General features: G+C 35.4%; 1 non-coding gene and 1 pseudogene across 1 annotated transcript; both read right to left on the reverse strand.

Annotated features, from left to right (window-relative positions):
* Positions 1-16,795: 16,795 nt before the first annotated feature.
* LOC148546729 (small nucleolar RNA R71) lies at positions 16,796-16,903 on the reverse strand. Its single transcript, XR_015900226.1, has one exon. It is a non-coding gene; the product is annotated as a small nucleolar RNA R71 (small nucleolar RNA).
* Positions 16,904-20,447: 3,544 nt separating this feature from the next.
* Positions 20,448-21,263, reverse strand: LOC148546730 (lectin pseudogene; annotated as a pseudogene).
* Between the last annotated feature and the right edge of the window lie 262 nt (positions 21,264-21,525).

Raw genomic sequence — 21,525 nt, forward strand, 5'->3', positions numbered from 1 at the left:
AAAGAAAGAAATAGATAAGAGAGGGAGTAGGGGAACGAGGAAAGAAAAGGAAGAGAAGAAGAATCCCTACTCCATTCTCCAGAAGACTCACTACAAGAAAAATACCCATTCAACCACACTTTTTTTTAAACTACATTTGAAAAGTGTAGGCTACGTTTTTCTCCGTGTTGCCTTTTTATAAGAGAAAAAGATACACAATTGTGGCATCATTTAAAAAGTGTAGCCTTAGGTATTATAGAAATCACTTAGAAAGCGTAGCCGTAGGTTGATATCTATGGGCTCACTTTTCGTATCAAAGAGAATGCTTTTAAAAGATAACTTATTTATTATGTTTTGGGTGCGCTTTAAAAGTGATGCCTAATGTATGTATGGAAAATCCCTAACACTTAGTAAATTTTTTGTTCCCCTTTCAATTTCCTCCAGAAGAACACACACCCACAAGCCACTTCGCGCACAGCAAACTCTCTTCCCTCCAGAAGCACACCCTTTCGCCATTCTCACCTTCGCACATAACCCTTACCTTCACCAACCCTTTCGCACACAACACACCCTCAAATAAACACAGCAAAAATTTGCCCTCACCCAATCACCCTCACTCACGTGACATACACCCTCATCCTCACTCCACCCACACACGAAAGAGGGAAGAAATCTGAAAGGGGGAGAACAGGAAGAAGAAGAGAAGTGAGGGAAGGAAGGAAAGGACGACGCCGGCTAGGGCTCCGCCGCCGTCGTTGTTGAGCGCCAGTGAGAGAGAGAGAGAGCTCGAGGAAAAGAGAAAACGCGATGGAGGAGAGAAGAAGGGGGTGCTCCATCGCCACTGAAGCTCCATCGCCGTTGCTAAAGCTTGTTGCCATCGCCGTTCTGCCACCGTCGGGCTGCTGTGCTCCGCCGAGGAGCTCGAAGGGATGTCTTGTCGCCGTCGTGCTCTGTCGCCAAGCTGTTGCGTTGCCACTCATCTCTTCTTCACCGTCGTTGCTCATCTCTTCTTAAGTGGTTCAATATCAAGTGCAAAACTGATAACTTTCAAGCATGATGATGTTGATGATGATGTCCTTTATCAGGGTAATTGACCAATTTTTCACATGGCTTCAATGCAATCTAGGACTCTAGAATTGGGATTCTTAGCTTTCATTTAAAAATATTATTTTTTATTTACTTTTTAAATGGCTAGACTAGTTAACTATACGTATATCTTTTCAATAATACAACCTCAATTCTGTTTAGCTTTTGTGAGCAATGTTCTTTTCTTTTCTTTCTTTGTTTATTTGATTTACCCTTAGTTATGTTATTTTCCAGCTTCCATGGTTTTTCCTACCATTATTGGTACCCCCAAAATTTTTGTTTTGTTTTGTTTTGTTTTGTTGTGTTTGATTGAGTGACATGATTAAATAACAGTGGAAAGAGCACAATTTTATTTACTTTATGGTTTTTCCTTTTGCATTTGGGATATTGGTGCAAAATTGATATATCTGTCTCAATTCATTTTTAATTTTACAATTTAGGTTGATGATTCTCACTTTACTCTTTGAAACAACGCCGTTTTTCCCTTTTGCACTAGAAATTAAGCTGATTGGCATGATTTTGTGAATTTAGCATTCAGCTTTAATGAGAATAATAAAAAAGCAACAAGTTTGTTTTCTTGTATTTTTAATCTTTAATCTGATACTTGCAATTGGAACATGTGCTTCATTTGTTGCTCTTGCCAGGCAGACTTTTCAAAATTCATTCGGTTCTATGATTTTGTTTTCTTCATGTGTCGCGAGAATGGTCAAAAGAATATTTGTAAGTAACCCGGTCATTTCCTTCAACATAATCTTGTATTGATTGCGTATGGTGGTGAATCAGTATGCAAAATCATTACATGCTTCTCTTTTTAAATTATGATAATCTGCAGCTGTAAGCAGGGCAGTAACTGCTTGGAAATTAGTTCTTGCTGGGAATGAACACTGATACAATTGTTAAGGCCAAGAGTTTTCTTGATGGTGATGAAGATCAGTATGAAAAAGATGTGTTTGAGAAGAATTTGAAGGCGCTTCAGAACATTTTTTAGTCATTATGCCAAGATTAGAAGATTAACGATTTTCTGCTTGTTAAATTCTTTTTGGATATAGAGTGCAAACTTTGCATTTTAATTGATATGTGATACAAGTTTCATGTGACTTAAATTATCTTAAGTTATATTTTGATTGTTAATTGCTTCTTAAGATTATGTCTTTGAATTGTGTAAGGATAATTTTTATTATTTAAAAAAATTATTTAGTATAATTATGTGTTTAATTTTATTTTATAATATTTAACTCATTTAATTAAAAATGTAAAATTATATATGTAATAATATTATTAAATATTATGTTGTATAAAAAATTATTAGAATATTATATATATATATATAGAAAATTAAAAAAAAAATAAAAAAATAATGAGACCTAAGGCTACACATATATAGAGTAGCTATGGTTATACAGAAAATTAAAAAAAAAATAATAAGGGACCTAGGGCTACACTTATATAGAGTAGCTATGGTATACAATGTGGCTACGTTTTACAAGTGATGCAGTAGCGTTGAAAAGCGTAGCCTATTCTGGTAAAATGGAAGCTGAAAAGCGTAGCCTTTGGTCCTGGACAGCATCACTTGAAAAGCGCACCCTATTCCCAAACGCCAAAAGCGTAGCCCTTGGTGCAGAAAAGCGTAGCCTTTGAGAATAGGCAACAGCTGAATAGGAATCACCCTAAAAAGCGTAGCCGTAGCCCAGAAAGCGTAGCCGTAACCTAAGGCATCATTTTTTTTCACTTTTGGCTACACTTTTCAAGTGTACCTGAATGAGTGTTTTTCTTGTAGTGACTTACCCTCATCTCCAGAAAAATTTTGCCTTCACCTCTCTCTAAAATATTTTTTTCTCACATCTCTTTTCTTTCTGACTCTGAGTCTCTTCTCTCGCCATTCTCTTCACCTCAAGCTCGTCGCGCTTTGTCACCGTCGCAAGTTTTGTCGCGCTCTGTCACCGTCCCAAGCTCGTCTTCCTGCTTCGGCCATCAACGCTTCCTTCGCCATGAGTTGGTCTCTGGGCAGGTGAATTTCAACTTCGGCCATGTTATTTCTCTTTTAATTTTATTGCTGTAAATCATTAGTACATCTTGAATTTGTTATTAAAAGTTGAGTTTATTGCTGAAATTATGATTTAGCTAATTTTGTTTTGCTGAATACTAGGGATTTGAAAATGATCATAGTTAAATTTGTTATTGTAAATTATGATTGAGATGAATTTGTTGTTGTATGTTGAATTGTTGTTGAACATATCACTGAGCTTTAGTTTTTTGTTGCTGGATAACGTTATTGAATATTGAGTTGAATTTTGTTGCTGGATAACATCGTTGAATTGAGCTGAATTTGTTCTTGTAAGTTCAATTGTTGCTGAACATATCACTGAACATTATAGTTCTTTCCACTTTTTCTATTATAATTCTTTTTATCAGACAAAACTAAAAAATTGACTCTACCAAATTCCAAGTATTTTACTATCTGTGTACTATCTAATGGGTATGTCACTCTTTATGTAAGCAAATTATTTCAAATCAATTGTAACCATTTTCATTGTTACAGGGAATTGCAAGAAGACTAGTGAAAGTTGCACTAAGAGAAGCAGCAAAGAAGAGAGAAATGAGATTTGCAGAGCTCCAAAAGTTTGAACAAGGAGTAAGGAGACATTTCCATGATGACATTGATAAACCACTATTTTATGGTTTATCTTGTACTAAATTGAGTGGCTTTTATCAAGTCTTTGCACACTTATTCATACAATTTGCATAATTTTACAATTTCTTTCCAATTTTGTTCTATGATTGAAAACCTGCTTCCTAAAGCCTTTAAATTGTGTATTTTAATTCCCCTTTATACCATTCGATGCCGTGATCTGTGTGTTAAGTGTTTTCAGGCTGTATAGGGCAGGAATGGCTTAGAGGATGGAGCGGAAGCTTGCAAAAATGGAAGGAGCACAAGAAACAAAGGAGATGACCAGCGAGCGGCGATGCGTGCGCGTACTTGACGCGTGCGCGCGAGAAGCAAATGTGCATCGCGGCGCGTGCACGTACCTGACCCGTACGCGTGACATGCGCCACGTGCAGAAAACGCAGAAAATGCTGGGGCGATTTTGGGCTGAGTTTGGACCCAGTTTTCGGCCCAGAAACACAGACTAGAGCCATGGGACAAGCAGAGACTCAACACACATTGACACATTCTCATTCATACAGTTTTTAGTTTTAGTTTTGAATCTTAGAGAGAGATTACTACCTCCTCTAGGTTTTCTTCACATTCATAGATTTCTAGTTTTATGCTTTTGATTTGGATATTGAGAAGAGTCACTACCTCCGTTGAAGTTTCCATTATTCTAGTTTGTTTCCTTATTCCCTTACTCTTTCAATTACTCATTAACCCTATTCAGATAAGTATGTTTATGGCTTTGGAATTTATTAATGCAAAGAATTTTTTTTATCTTTAATTAATTTTCTATTATTACTTTATTCGAATTATCATGTCTTCTTTTTATTCCCTTTATATGTCTATAAGAATGGTATTCATATCAATGGAGTAGACTCCCAACTTGACTTGGGAGTTGATTGAAAGGAGACCCTTGAGTTGGAATGCTCAAGTGTTGATTTTAATTGGAAATTGTTGGTCAATTCTCTAGTCACTAAAGTTAGTCCTTCCATAAGGAGAGGATTAGGACTTGTGAATAAGAGTTAGCTCAATTACTTGACTTTCCTTTATTCGGTAAGAGTTAACTAAGTAAAAACAACAACCTCTTACTATCATACTTGAGAAAATCTAACAAGGATAGAACTTCCGATTAATCTTTGATAAACCACTATTTGATGGTTTATCTTGTGCTCAATTGAGTGGTTTTTATCAAGTCTTTGCACACTTATTCATACAATTTGCATGATTTTACAATTCCTTCCCAATTTTACTCTATGATTGAAAACATTCTTCTTTGGCCTTAAAATTGCTATGTTTAATCCTCTCTTTTATACCATTCGATGCCGTGATCCGTGTGTTGAGTGTTTTCAGGCTTTACAGGGCAGTAATGGCTTAGAGGATGGAAAGGAAGCTTTCAAAAATGGAAGGAACACAAGAAACTAAAGAGCTGACCAGCGAGGAACGACGTGCGCGCGTACCTGACGCGTACGCGTGAAAAGCGAAAAAGCACAGCGATGCATGCGCGTACCTGACACGTACGCGTGACAAGGAAAATCGCCAAACGACACGCACGCGTGATTGACGCGTACGCGTGACATGCGCTACCTGTAGAAATCGCAGAAAATGCTGGGGGCGATTTTGGTCTGAGTTTGGACCCAGTTTTCGGCCCAGAAACACAGACTAAAGCCAGGGGACAAGTAGAGACTCAAGACACTTCTCATTATACAAAATATTCATTCACATAATTTTAGGTTTTAGATGTAGTTTTCTAGAGAGAGAGGCTCTCTCCTCTCTCTAGGTTTTAGGATTTCTCTTAGTTTTAGGTTTATTTCTTCTCAATTCCAGGTTCAATGTTCCTTTAATTTAGTTTCTCTTCTACTTTTATTTATTCTAGCATTCTAGTTTATTTATTTTCCCAATTTGGTTTATCAACTCCATGTTGGATTTGATTTCTTTATTTAATGCAATTTGAGGTATTTCATATTTATTATTTTAATTTAGCTTTTTACATTCTTAGCTTGAATTGAGTAATTGGAGATGCTTGAGTTATCAAACTCCTTTGTTGATTGTTAATTGAAAGTTGCTAGTTGATTTGGATCCCACTAACTCTAGTTTCCCCTTGGGAGTTGACTAGGACTTGAGGATTCATATTGATTTATCTATTTGACTTACCTTTATAGTTAGAGGTTAACTAAGTGGGAGCAATGAACAATTCTCATCACAATTGATACGGATAACTAGGATAGGACGTCTAATTCTCATACCTTGCCAAGAGCCTTCTTAACTATTAGTTTATTTTCTTATCATTTACATTCCTTGTCCAACCTTTCAAAACTAAAAAAGATACAATCTCATAACCAATTATAAGAAACATACCTCCCTGCAATTCCTTGAGAGACGACCCGAGGTTTAAATACTTCAGTTATTATTTTTATTGGGTTTGCTTTAGTGACAACCAAATTTTTGTATGAAAGGAGAACTTATTTGTGAATCCTTTACTAGCAAAAAATCCGTTCATCAATCTTCTCGCGGTCAAGGCTTTTATTTTAATTATATAAATTCTCTCGTTAATTTTCATTGCTTTAATTAATTATTATTTTAATTTTCCGTTCTCCAACTCTTAAAAAAATTCTTAGAAAATTTCTGACTAATAAAATAGCACTCTTTTGTCAACTCGTTGGAAGACAACCTGGGATTTCTACTCTCAGTATTTTTATTCTTAATTTGTGACAACTCTTTCTAAATTGATAAGCGGAATTTTCGTCGGTTAAGAACTGTACTTGCAACACTGTTTTCTCCATAAATTCTTAATCGGCAAATTTCTGCCACATCAGACATAACAGTGATTGTTGTGTTTCTCAATCTCAAGCTTATTGATACAAGCTCTCCATTGGGTTCTCCTCTTTCAATCAAAGGAGGTGAATTCTGATCATACAAAATTTTCTATATAATAACGTGTTACTTGTAAAGATTAAAGTGAACCAATCTTCACTATATAACCAAGAATATCACATTTTAGATTTGCAATGATCTGATTCTGAAATTTGTGTGCTCTCACTAGTTTATGATGGTTAATTAACGTGAACATGTATCTATCAATTAGCTATGAAATAGATATGCTTTGTATATTAATACATATATCTCCATTTTGAGCACTTGCTGCTATTGATAAACCACAATCTTATGGGTTATCTTGTATTGAATTTGGTGGATTTTATCAACTTTTTTTTCATTTATTTATTGAAATAGCATAGTTTGGTGAATCTCTCATAATTTGTGCTTACGAGTGAAAACATGCTTTTAGGCTTTTAATTTGCTAAATTTAATTCACTTTAATTCCATTTGATTCCTTGATGTGTTTGTTTAGTTATTTCAGACTTAGAAGACAAAGATTGGATTGAAGAAGTGGAGAAAAATCATGCAAAGTGGAGAATTCATGAAGAAATAAGTATTTGAAGAAATTCATGGTCACGCGTACGTTTACCTTGCGCATACGCGTGCTTTGGGAATTGGCCATGTTGCACGTACGGATGCCTTGCACGTACGCGTGACACAAAGCACATGATTCACTTAAAGAAAATGTGATTGGCGATTTTTGGACTCCTTAAAGCCCAAATCTAACTCATTTTTGAAGTATTTGAGGCCAAATTCAAGAAGGAATAAGGGGAGAGCAATTAGGTTTAGTTTAGTATCATATTTTAGGTTATAATTTAGAGAGAGAAGCTCTCTCTTCTCTCTAGAATTAGGATAGATTAGATTAAATTCTTCTTAGATTTAGGTTTTAATTCTTGCTTTGATCTAGTTTCAATTAATTTTCCTTGTTTAATTGCCTTGATTCTCTTAGTTCATCTTGTTAATTTCTCATTTGTGCCACTTTTAGTTTCATGAACCCTTGTTACTTTTGATTTCTATTAATGAAATTTGAAGTTTTTATGTTTATTGTTGTTTAATTGAGTTGTTATTATTATTATCTTGCATTTGGTAGCTGTAGATTTTATTATTATTGTAATTTGGCCATGCTTTCATTTTATGCCTTCCAAGTGTTTGATAAAATGCTTGGTTTGGTTTTAGAGTAGATTTTAGCACTTTTGGATTGAGCTTGAGGACTTAGGTTTCTTAATATCATTGATGTCCAGTGTGATTGATAATTTAGGATTGTTAGTTAGTTTTAGGATCAATTATGTCCACTTGACTTAACCCTCCGATATTAGAAGATGACTAAGTGGAATTAACCTTTTGTAATTACCATGTTGTGGTCAATGATCTAGGATAAGAAACCTTGACTCTTAATCCTTGCCATGAGTGTTTTTTAGTATTTATAGTTCCTTAGTTGTAGCTTTACTTGCTTGTTCATCATACTAAACCCCCCTCCCCCCAAAATTCTCATAACCAATAATATGCATACTTTCCTGCAATTCCTTTGAGAGACGACCCAAGGTTTAAATACTCTCAATTTTTATTGGTTTGCATTGTGACAAACAAATTAAACTTTGATTGAGTTGTTTGTTGGTTTGGATCTATACTTGCAACGTGATTATTTTGTGAAAATTCCGAACCGACGATTTCCCTCCATCATGTTTTTGGCGTCGTTGCCGGGAAATTGCAAATGTGCACTTGTTATTGGTTAGTTGTACATATGTTAATATTGTGAATAGTTGCTTTAGTTTCTTTGTTGGTTTTTGCTAGTTACAGGATTCTGTTCTCTTTGTTCTTATTAGCTTTTTCTTTGGTTTTCTCTTGTTACTATGAATTTGTCACCCTTTTAGCTATGAGTTTGGTTCTCACTATGTTGTAGGAAATGGAAATTTCAATGAAGGTTTGCATCAAGAATGGAAAAATCAAAGGTGGGAGGGGCCTCAAGCATATAAACGATCTTCATGGCAATAACCTCCTCCGGCATACTAGCATAATCCGTCCCGTGGTGCTTACCAATCCAATGGTAATGGTAATTCTTCTTGTGATTATCAACTACAACCACCATATACCTATGAACACCCTCCTCAACATAGCCCTCAATTACCATACTCATTAGCCTCATACCACCAAACTCCTTCCCATAATCCACCTCAATTATATTGCCAACCTTTTATACTACACTCTTGTGACTATTATGAATGAAGACCTATAGAGGTACCACTGTTCTAACACAAATACTCCCAAGAACCACCAATTTCACATATACCACCTTAATACCTCCACCAATATGAACCGCCTTCTAATTTTGAACCCTTTCTACCAAACAATAAACCCTCCTCTCTACCTCGAGCATCAATGGATGACATCCTTCGCACCATTCTCCAAGAGCAAAGAGAATTTTGTATCAATCTTCAAGAGCAACGTGAAGCTCAAAGGAGGCAAGAAGAATTCATGGCTACCTTGACCAAGGTAGTAAGTATCGTAGCCTCATAATGCTCATGCAATCAAGGCACTCCCATGGCCGAATGTGAAGAATCAATTGAAGAGTGTAGTATGAAAGAGATATTAGAAACTCAAATGGAGGATGAGGAGTGGATTTTCGTATTGGAACAAGTGGAGAAAGCTAAAATTGTTGTAGAGAAAGAAGTGGTTGAAGATTTAGGAAATGTTGAATGCAAAGAGGAATCTAGAGTTGTAGGGTCTTCTTCCGTTGAGTTTGAAAGTGATGCTGAGGAGGGTGCGCAACCTCTAAAGCATATTATGAATGAAGAATTGGAAGAAATGGAGCAAGCAACTAGTTCTCTTAGTGATGATGATTTCGCATCCGCGTATGATTTCCTCGAGTTGAAGGAATCTTCTCCCATTGAATTTGAGGCTGATGTTGAGATAGATTTTACTCAACCTCCAACTTATGACTTGAGCAACGGGAAAGAGTTAGAAGAAATTGGTGAGGAAAATATTCAAATTGAAGAATCTTGTCAAGTGGTGGAAGTCTCTCAAAAAGGAAGGATGGGAGTGGAAATAACTTTGTCAAGACCATTGGAGACATCTCTCCCTGAGCAACCACCATCCATTCTTTCATTCAAGTGGGTAAAATTCATATCTCTTAGCTTTTTTATTCCGCTTGAATATGGGTTACTTGAGACAGATGGTCAACTTAGAGCTCTTTGTAGATTTAAGAGCAAAAGAATGATGGTTAGTGGTTGAAAATACCATTCAAGGTTCATTATGGTTGAGAGGTCAAAGTTGAAATTCAAAGGTTGGTGTAGAGTCCGATTGCTTGGGACTAGGAAGATGATTGTGAACTCGAATGAGAATTTGAATTGCTTGTCACCCAGTTGAAATTTTGAGGATCAATTAGAAGACGGGTGTAGGAACAAGATTTGGGACCTTGGAAGACATGAAGTGCAATTTTGGGAGCTCATAGCTTGTTCGAAACTCCATCAAAGTTTGGTGCAATTGATTTGGAATGTTGGATCATTTTGGAGATTCAAGCATTGTTGGAAGTTCAAGGATGAGTATAAGAACAAGCCACCATGACAAGGAGCTTCCCAAATGTCAAACTTAAGGACAATAAACAAAAGTGTTAGGTGGAAGACACCCCACCATGGTAAATTCTTTCCACTTTTCTTTTTGTATATATTGGTACCTAAGCTTAAATTTCACTTCCTTTTAGTTTAGTTACGGTTGTTTGATAGTTTAATATGCTCAATAAGGTTTGGTTTTATGTGACTTTTTGGGATGGTTGGAATGCTCAATTGGGTGTATAAAGTTGAAAAATCTTAAAAAACAGAGCATCATGTCGCGCGTACGCGTGACTTAAGCGTACACACGACCCCCATTTTGCTCTTTTTATTTTTGTTTAATTAATTATGTTAGTTAGTTTAATTTAGCTTAATTAGCATTAGTTAGAAATGCCTGCTTTAGTTGATTTAGGTTGTTAGGTAGTTAAAATTTAGTCGTAGTGGATTTTCTAGGTCTGTTTAATGTTGCTGCTACTGTTTGGAATGGATTATCTTTTCTGAATCTTGTTTGTTGAATGATGATAATCTCTTGGTTTATTGATTGAATCGTTGCTGCTGCTGTTGGCTTACCCAAGTTGTTTGTTTGCTTATTTCATATGAATAGAAGTGTGAATTGTGTTTAATTATTGTTGCATTCATATGGAAGTTGAATTAATTGAGCGAATTTAGAAAATGTGCTAGTTTACTGCTGAACCGCTGCCGGAAATTGTTTAAATCTATTTTTACTGCTCATTTTTTATGCAATTGATTAATTGAGTTTAGTGTTGAGTTGCTTTTGTTTTGAATGTTTCTAAGCTCGATTAATCAATTATCCGGCTTATTGTTTTACTATTTTGTTGCTGAAAGCTGAGATTTCTGTAATTTTGTTTCCTTAAGCTGCATTGTTGGATTTGGTGCACCAAAGCTCTATTGGACGAATTTCTGTGTCAAATAGACCCTTGTACTACATGGTTTTTGGAAACTACCTCAAAGGAGTTTTTTTTGCAAGTTTTGGTCAAACCCTTATCTTATTTGCCTGTTTTGAATGGTGATTTACTCATATGCATGGAAAGGTTTAAACTGATTTTCAAATTGACCAAAACTTGGATTCTTTTGTAATTAGAGCCTCTTTGCATGAATTCACAAAATTGAGAAATTTGAACCATGTAACTAGCTTCATCCATTTTTATCATGCTTAACTACTTCAAGTTACATAGAACATGAATTATTTGTTTCTTTCAATCTTATGACTTTCCTGCTTAATTGCATTTTGGTGTTTGACATCACCCTAACTGCTTTGTTCATCAATGCTTTAACCCTTTTAACACCAATTGCATAAGCTTATGCCAAGTGACTTGAGACCACCATTCATTTGCTTATGTGTTCTACACATACATTTGTATCACGTTGGCATAGTGCATTGTGATGACGTGAATGTGAGCTTGCTTGTCTGTTGGAACCTTTTAAAGATCTTCATAGTTTAAGAACCATGCTTGCTATGCAAATAACAATTAACTTTCTTTTTTCTAACTTTTCATTTTTAACTAACTCTTTTATTTTTACTTTTCAATTTTCCTTTCCAACTAACTCTTTTTTCTCTTTTCTTTGACGCATAGCAACATTGTTTCTTAACGGACAAGTAACCTAATTTTCCTTGAATAAGATTGCTTGGAATCGGAATTCTAACTGATTTTGATTCTTATTTTCATTCACATTCCAAGTCAATTCCACTTGTATGAGCTCACTTCACACATAAGCTGTTATTTTCTCTGTCTTTCTGTTTCTTGCCTGCTTATCATATTGTTTTTGCCTTGTATGGCTTAGACTATATTTCATACCCCATTTTCTGTGATTTTTTAGGATAACTGACAGGAAAGGGAAAAGCAAGGCTAAGGCCAGCTCAAGCAAGAGGAAACGTACACAACCAGCCGCTGAAATAGTGGATGAGTTGTTATATGAAAGGCAACTCAGTGAGAAGGAGAAGGCTGATCAGAATACCCCTTCTTCTGATGGAATCAAGTCTGCCAACCTCTACTGCGAGCTGAGGTTTCTGCATTTTTTGGAAAAACGGAGTCTCCATGTTGAGAGAAAGCTATAAATACCACCCGAGCTGCGGAAGTGCATTACACACCAGATTGAGCAGCGGGGTTGGGTATTTTTGGACCGAGACTTAGTCGGGGTGAATGCTTCTTAGGTCAGAGAATTTTATTAAAACTTTTATTGAGTGACCCTTGATGCAGTTCAACTCTGAGGCAGGCAGATTCTAGTCATAGAGGAAGCAATTGAAGAGATCTTCCACTTTCAGTCCAAAGTAACTGATAAAGATGATTTTTTACAAGGTTGAAGAGGAAATCTCTACCTCATGGAGTTTAATTGGGATGCCATCCTCCAAACTATAGCTATCCACCCTGACAGTCCATGGGTATATGGACCATCAAAGCTGAGTCCGAAGGGCATAAAGGTCAAGTATCTTATCGTCGAGGCTAGGCTGTGGCAGCAGATTATGCGTAACTATGTAATTTCCAACACTCATGAGACAGAGATTCCATCAGATATGGCAATACTTCTCTGGTGTATCTTGAAAGGAAAGCAACTATACCTTCCAAGACTCATCAGGTGGTATATGGTCCAGACCCATGTCAAGGGCAATCTGGCATTCCCCTGCTTGATCATGCAGATGGGTCACCAGGCTGAGGTACCCTGGGAGGATGGGGATGAGAGGCTGGTAGTTGTTGGTGCGAAGAAAGTCATTCCACATGGCAACTGGTTCGGACCTTGATGAGCGGATAATTTATACGCTTTTTGGCATTGTTTTTAGTATGTTTTTAGTAGAATCCAGTTACTTTTAGGGATGCTTTCATTAGTTTTTATGTTAAATTCACATTTCTGGACTTTACTATGAGTTTGTGTGTTTTTCTGTGATTTCAGATATTTTCTGGCTGAAATTGAGGGACTTGAGTAAAAATCAGAATCAGAGATTGAAGAAGGACTGCTGATGCTGTTGGATTCTGACCTCCCTGCACTCAAAGTAAATTTTCTGGAGCTACAGAACTCAAAATAGCGTGCTTCCAATTGCGTTGGAAAGTAGACATTTAGGGCTTTCCATCAATATATAATAGTCCATACTTTGGCTGAGTTTAGAGGACGTAAAAGGGCGTTGAACACCAGTTCTACGCTGTTGTCTGGAGTTAAACGCCAGAAATAGATCACAAACCAGAGTTGAACGCCAGAAACACGTTACAACCTGGCGTTCAACTCCAGAAAGAGCCTCTGCATGTGTAACATTCAAGCTCAGCCCAAGCACACACCAAGTGGGCCCCAGAAGTGGATTTATGCATCAATTACTTACTTCTGTAAACCCTAGTGACTAGTTTAGTATAAATAGGACTTTTTACTATTGTATTAGACATCTTTAGACGCCTAGTTCTTAGATCATGGGGGCTGGCCATTCGGCCATGCCTGGACCCTTCACTTATGTATTTTTAATGGTAGAGTTTCTACACTCCATAGATTAAGGTGTGGAGCTCTGCTGTTCCTCAAAGATTAATGCAAAGTACTATTGTTTTTCTATTCAATTCAACCTATTCCGCTTCTAAGATATTCATTCGCACTTCAACCTGAATGTGATGAACGTGACAATCATCATCATTCTCCCACGAACGCGTGCCTGACAACCACTTTCGTTCCACCTTAGATTGAATGAGTATCTCTTGGATCTCTTAATCAGAATCTTCATGGTATAAGATAGATTGATGGCGGCATTCATGAGAGTCCGGAAAGTCTAAACCTTGTCTGTGGTATTCCGAGTAGGACTCTGGGATTGAATGACTGTGACGAATTTCAAACTTGCGAGTGCTGGGCGTAGTGACAGACGCAAAAGGAGGGTGAATCCTATTCCAGTATGATCGAGAACCTCAGATGATTAGTCGTGCTGTGACAGAGCATTTGGACCATTTTCACAAGAGGATAGGATGCAGCCATTGACAAGGGTGATGCCTCCAGACGATTAGCCATGCAATGACAGTGCATCGGACCATTTTCCAGAGAGGATAAAAAGTATCCATTGACAACGGTGATGTCCTTACATAAAACCAACCGTAGAAAGGAGTAAGACTGATTGGATGAAGACAGCGGGAAAGCAGAGATTCAGAGGAACGAAAGCATCTCTATACGCTTATCTGAAATTCTCACCAATGAATTACATAAGTGTTTCTATCCTTATTTTATGTTTACTTATTATTTAATTTCGAAAACTCCATAACCTTTTGATATCCGCCTGACTGAGATTTACAAGGTGACCATAGCTTGCTTCATACCAACAATCTCCGTGGGATCGACCCTTACTCACGTAAGGTTTATTACTTGGACGACCCAGTGCACTTGCTGGTTAGTTGTATCGAAGTTGTGAATGAAAAACGATTTATTAAGACGTGCGTACAGAGTTTTTGGCGCCGTTGCCTGAGATCACAATTTCGTGCACCAGACCTCAATCATCCACCAGATACCAAGGTCGTAGGGCATGTCATGTCTAATTCTTTTGGATAGGGGTATGTCAGCTGTGGCATGTCTGAGTTACATACTAAAGCTTGGCTAGCTATTAAGCCATACCTAACCCTCAGATTGGAGCTTTAGACTAAGAGTACAAGATTCCTGGAATTCATATTAAAAATTTTGAAATCCTTATTTTCTTTTTCCTATATGTTTTTTTTTTTCGAAAAAAAATATACAAAAAATCCAAAAAATAATAAAATCATAAAAATCAAAAATATTTCATGTTTCTTGTTTGAGTCTTGAGTCAAGTTGAAAGTTTGGTGTCAATTGCATGTTTTAAAGTTTGCATAAAATTTTCAAAAAATTCATGCATTCATAGTGTTCTTCATGATCTTCAAGTTGTTCTTGGTAAGTCTTCTTGTTTGATCTTGATGTTTTCATGTTTTGTGTCTTTTCTTGTTTTTCATATGCATTCTTGCATTCATAGTGTCTATACATGAAAAATTTTTAAGTTTGGTGTCTTGCATGTTTTCTTTGCATTAAAAATTTTTCAAAAATAAGTTCTTGATGTTCATCTTGACATTCAAAGTGTTCTTGGTGTTCATCTTGACATTCATAGCATTCTTGCATGCATTCATTGTTTTGATCCAAAATTTTCATGCATTGAGTCTTTTTCATGTTTTTCCCTCTCATCATAAAAAATTCAAAAATCAAAAAAATATCTTTCCCTTTTTCACTCATAAATTTCGAAAATTTGAGTTGACTTTTTCAAAACTTTTTAAAATCTAGTTGTTTTTATGAGTCAAATCAAATTTTCAATTTAAAAATCTTATCTTTTTCAAAATCTTTTTCAAAAATCAAATCTTTTTCATTTTTCTTATTTATTTTCGAAAATTTTAAAAATATTTTTCAAAAATCTTTTTCTTATCTTTATCTCCTAATTTTCGAAAATAACATCATCAATTAATGTTTTGATTCAAAAATTTCAAGTTTGTTACTTGCTTGCTAAGAAAGATTCAAACTTTGAGTTCTAGAATCATATTTTGTGATTTCTTATGAATCAAGTTATTAATTGTGATTTTAAAAATCAAATCGTTTTCAAAACTAATTTCAATCATATCTTTTCAAAAATATCTCTTTATCATATCTTTTTCAAAAATTTGATTTTAAAATATCTTTTCTAACTTCTTATCTTCTTATCTTTTCAAAAATTGATTTTCAAAATTTGTTTCAACTAACTAACTAACTTTTTGTTTGTTTCTTATCTTTTTCAAAACTACCTAAGTAACTCCCTCTCTCTCTAATTTTTGAAAATATCTTCCCTCTTTTTCAAAATTTCTTTTTAATTAATTAATTATCTTAATTTTTTATTTTAATTTTCAAAAAATTTCTAACCTTTTTCAAAAACTATTTTCGAAAATCACTAACTCTTTTTCAAAAATAATTTTCGAAAATTCTCCTTCTCTCTCATCTCCTTCTATTTTATTTATTCATCTACTAATATCTCTCCCTCACTCCCCAAAAATCCGAACCCTCTCTCTCTCTGAGTTCAGATTTTCTCTTCTTCTTTTCTTCTACTCACATAAGGGAACCTCTATACTTGGGCAAAAAGGATCCCTATTATTATTATTATTTTTCTGTCCCTCTTTTTCATATGAGCAGGAGCAAGGACAAGAATATTCTTGTTGAAGCAGATCCAGAACCTGAAAGGACTCTGAAGAGGAAACTAAGAGAAGCTAAATTACAACAATCCAGCAAGCACCTTTCAGAAATTTTCGAACAAGAAGAGGAGATGGCAGCCGAAAATAATAATAATGCAAGGAGGATGCTTGGTGACTTTACTGCACCTAATTCCAATTTACATGGAAGAAGCATCTCCATTCCTGTCATTGGAGCAAACAATTTTGAGCTTAAACCTCAATTAGTTTCTCTGATGCAGCAGAACTGCAAGTTTCATGGACTTCCATCTGAAGATCATTTTCAGTTCTTAACTGAATTCTTGCAGATATGTGATACTGTTAAGACTAATGGAGTAGATCCTGAAGTCTACAGGCTCATGCTTTTCCCTTTTACTGTGAGAGACAGAGCTAGAATATGGTTGGACTCTCAACCTAAGGATAGCCTGAACTCTTGGGATAAGCTGGTCAAGGCTTTCTTAGCCAAGTTCTTTCCTCCTCAAAAGCTGAGTAAGCTTAGAGTGGATGTTCAGACCTTCAGACAGAAAGAAGGTGAATCCCTCTATGAAGCTTGGGAGAGATACAAAGAACTGACCAAAAAGTGTCCTTCTGACATGCTTTCAGAATGGACCATCCTGGATATATTCTATGATGGTCTATCTGAATTGGCTAAAATGTCATTGGATACTTCTGCAGGTGGATCCATTCACCTAAAGAAAATTCCTGCAGAAGCTCAAGAACTCATTGACATGGTTGCTAATAACCAGTTCATGTACACTTCAACCTGAATGTGATGAACGTGACAATCATCATCATTCCCCCACGAACGCGTGCCTGACAACCACTTCCGTTCCACCTTAGATTGAATGAGTATCTCTTGGATCTCTTAATCAGAATCTTCGTGGTATAAGCTAGATTGATGGCGGCATTCATGAGAGTCCGGAAAGTCTAAACCTTGTCTGTGGTATTCCGAGTAGGACTCTAGGATTGAATGACTGTGACGAACTTCAAACTCGCGAGTGCTGGGCGTAGTGACAGACGCAAAAGGAGGGTGAATCCTATTCCAGTATGATCGAGAACCTCAGATGATTAGCCGTGCTGTGACAGAGCATTTGGACCATTTTCACAAGAGGATGGGATGCAGTCATTGACAAGGGTGATGCCTCCAGACGATTAGCCATGCAGTGACAGCGCATCGGACCATTTTCCAGAGAGGATAAAAAGTAGCCATTGACAACGGTGATGTCCTTACATAAAGCCAGCCGTAGAAAGGAGTAAGACTGATTGGATGAAGACAGCGGGAAAGCAGAGATTCAGAGGAACGAAAGCATCTCTGAAATTCTTACCAATGAATTACATAAGTGTTTCTCTCCTTATTTTATGTTTACTTATTATTTAATTTCGAAAACTCCATAACCTTTTGATATCCGCCTGACTGAGATTTACAAGGTGACCATAGCTTGCTTCATACCAACAATCTCCGTGGGATCGACCTTTACTCAGGTAAGGTTTATTACTTGGACGACCCAGTGCACTTGCTGGTTAGTTGTATCGAAGTTGTGAATGAAAAATGATTTATTAAGACGTGTGTACAGAGTTTTTGGCGCCGTTGCCTGAGATCACAATTTCGTGCACCAGACCTCAATCATCCACCAGATACCAAGGTCGTAGGGCACCCACCACCACTACAGAGGTAGCCACATCCCAGCAGTAGCAAGACCCTCAGCACTACCTTCAACACCGTCAGCACCATCTATACCAGCAGCACCATCATCTACTTCGCAGCCAATTTACCGTCTTGTGGAGCGCCTCTTTGAGAAGATTGACCTGATAGAGCATCGCAACAAGCAACGTTATGAGCACTTGAAGAGAATCGTAATCTCTGGCGGCACTGATATTGATGAAGAGGAGGCTCAGGCCAATGAGGCGGAAGAGCCCCAGGCCCAGTAGGAGACAGTGGAGATGACGGCGACGACTCCTTCCACTCAGCTTGATTTGATGAGCGTCAAGGACGATGCTAATTTTTAAGTGTGGGGAGATAGTCATACATCGGCCAGATTATTTTGTGGTGAATTATTCTAATTCCAGACACTTTTATTTCAATTTTCAGTACTTGCATCTCTATTTTAGTATGTTTTTGGACTTTTGTATATATTTGTTGCTTTGAATACTCTTTAGTTTACCGCACTCTTTACCTTTTGCTTATATATACTCCAGTCTTTTATTTTAGCTCTGCATACCTTTTATCATTTTTGGGTCATTCTAATTTAATTCTTAATATTTTAAATATCTTATTTTTATCTTAAAAGATTTTAAATTGGTTTAATGTTATCATACTATTAAATTTCACACGAATAATTAATGGAATGAGTAATGTAAATATTAACAACATTATTGTTAAGTCATATATTTTTCTTTATGTTAGAAAAAATATAACCAAAATTTTTTTTGTAATATTTCTTCTTCTTGATCTCCTTATTTAAAAAAAAGTTCCAAATCCTGACGAGCATCAATGCTTCAAAATTAAAGAATTTTTTTTATGTTGATAGGTCGATTTTACATATATATTAAAATTAAACACTATCAACTCTTAAATTTGTTAATTGTTTCTCTCAAATTTAATAATGGGATAATATTTAACCAGTTTAAATTTTTTTTGAAATTAAGATAGAGAGTTTGAAAATTTTTGAAGCTGAAATACAACGTTTAAAACGTTGAGGATCAAAATAATACATCCAAAAATCAAATCATAAATAAACAAAGTTAAAATGATTGTTACTGCTGTTAGATAGCTTATTATTGATATATATTCATTCACTTTTTTTTTTGAATTAATATTTACCTTTTATTTGTTAGACATTATAGCATTTCTATATACATGGTTAATTTTTATATCATCTTGACATGTAAGAAGGTTATGATATGTAAGTTTCTATTTTGATAAATTAACTACATAAGCGAAGACAAATAAGGTTGTAACGTCTAACATAATGAGCATGTATTATCATGCCTAATATTAAGGTACCAAATTAAATGAATTCTTAAAGTAATATCAATTAAACATAATATCAATTTTGGTTTGTTCCAAAATTAATTAAGGCTGCTTTTGTTTTTGATTCTTAAAAAAAATACTATTAGATTTATTATATATAAACGAAGGAAAAAGTAAAGCATATAATTAAATTTAAAGAAGAACTACCATGTTTAGATAGATAATTACTAAAATAGATATGATATTAAATTATAATGTTATTTTTTTAAATATATTCAATTTTTTTATAATTTTTTAATATATTTTTTATAATATTTTTTTAAATATTTTTAGTATTCTTTTTTAGGATACTATAATTTTTTACTATTATTATTTATAGTTGTTTTTTGTTTAATTTACTCTACTTAATGGGATCAACAATTCACATTATAGTTAAAATTAAAATTACTTTTTTATATTATTTTATCATTTTTTAGGTATATATATAAAAATGTTAGTTGTCTTTTTTTTTTAATATTCTATTTTCCATCGCACTTTTTTAGTACTTTCTCGGTATTTTTTAGTACAATTTTAAATTATAATTTTTGCTAATTATGATTCTGTTGTTATTTATAATTAATTTTTTATTTAATTTATTCTTTCTAATAAAATAAATCAACACCAGAATTACAATCACAAATTTTACAAAATCAAACAAAAAGATAGAATATATATTTTTTTATAGTACTCTCGTACTCATTTATTTAATACTATTTTAGAATATAATTTTTTATTACTTATAATTTTATTATTATTTTATGATTAATTTTTTATTTAATTTTTCCTCTCTTGAGTGGGATTGAAAAATAATTTCCCAAAAACATAAGCATAATTAAACTAGTTGTGAATAAAAACTACATACAAGAAAATACTAACAAGCATGGTCGTGGTAATTTGTTGTTCTAACCATATTTCTCTTTGGTGCTTGATCCCGATCCCTTGTCCATGCAGTTAACTAGCTAGAAAATTAGTTACTAGAAGGGATGTTTTGCACTTTTGAAAAGACAGAAGGAAGAAATAAAGGCAAAAACAAAGAAAATAAAGTAAGCTTCCATGCATATATCACATAAAACAAGAAACCAAATCCAAACACAAACAACAACAATGGACAGTCTTGCCTGTATCCGTAGTGGCATAACACTTACAGAGACAAACTAAAGACGAGTAGGCTTGTCCTTATTGAATTAAAATAAAAGACACAACACAAACTTGGCAACAAGTCAACATCTATCGATGTTCCTTTTCAGTTAGACTTGAAGATCCAAGACAGAATCTCAGTAGTCTGCGAGAATTGTCCAGTGGAAGCAGATATTCCAATCTTAACCTTTTCAGGCAGCTTAGTGCTCAAATCGACATCATAAGTAAGAGTGTCGGGCTGGCTGTGGAGATATGTAGAGACATGGACAGTTAACTTCTTATGAGCAGAGTTATATGTTATCTTTGCAGTAGTTATCGCTGCATCATGAAAATTCCAGTAACAAACTTTTGATGACCTGATAGAGTTAACATCAACTCCGATGTGCGGATAATTGGGATCCCCAATATCGGAGTTGGAAAAAGTATCGAATTCAACAGCAACAATTCTGTCAGATGCATCATTAAAGAGGCCGAGAAACTTTCCAGAAGATTCAGGAGGAATTTCAGTGTCAGCACTAGCAAGGAAGAAGGCAAGACCATCACCAGGTCCAGGTGTATATTCAGTGTTATAGGGTTTTGAGATGCGAAAGACGAAGGTGGTTTCAAATCCTGCTCGGAGGCCACTGTGGTCGTAGAGGTGCACAGGGTCGGAGAATAAGACTCGGCCAACTCTGTTTCCCAGTGGGTTGCCATCGTCGTCCAGATTGGTGAGTCGAATGATATGGTGATCGGTAATGGTTGCGTCTCCTTGGAATTGGATCTCCTTGGAGTGCTTAGGGTCAAATTTGTGCAAGTTAAATGAGACACCCATGGCTATGGTTTTGTGGTTTTTGGAAATGAAATGAGATGTGAGGGATCTGTATGAGTTTGGGATGGGATGCCAAGCCTACTGCACCAGCTCGGTATTTATAGTGTGGCGATTGGTCTAATTAAGTACCTTAGCTTCCTTCTTAAGGTACATAATAGGTAGTGTAGCAAGTGATGATCAACAAAAACAAAATACAAAAGATATTAGATAGGTCGTTGTTTTTCACATGCATGGCCTTTAACAACCATTAACAGTTTAACACTACG

This window comes from Arachis ipaensis, chromosome B9 (genome assembly GCF_059453495.1).
Source record: "Arachis ipaensis isolate K30076 ecotype BB chromosome B9, ASM5945349v1, whole genome shotgun sequence".
NCBI lineage: Eukaryota > Viridiplantae > Streptophyta > Magnoliopsida > Fabales > Fabaceae > Arachis > Arachis ipaensis.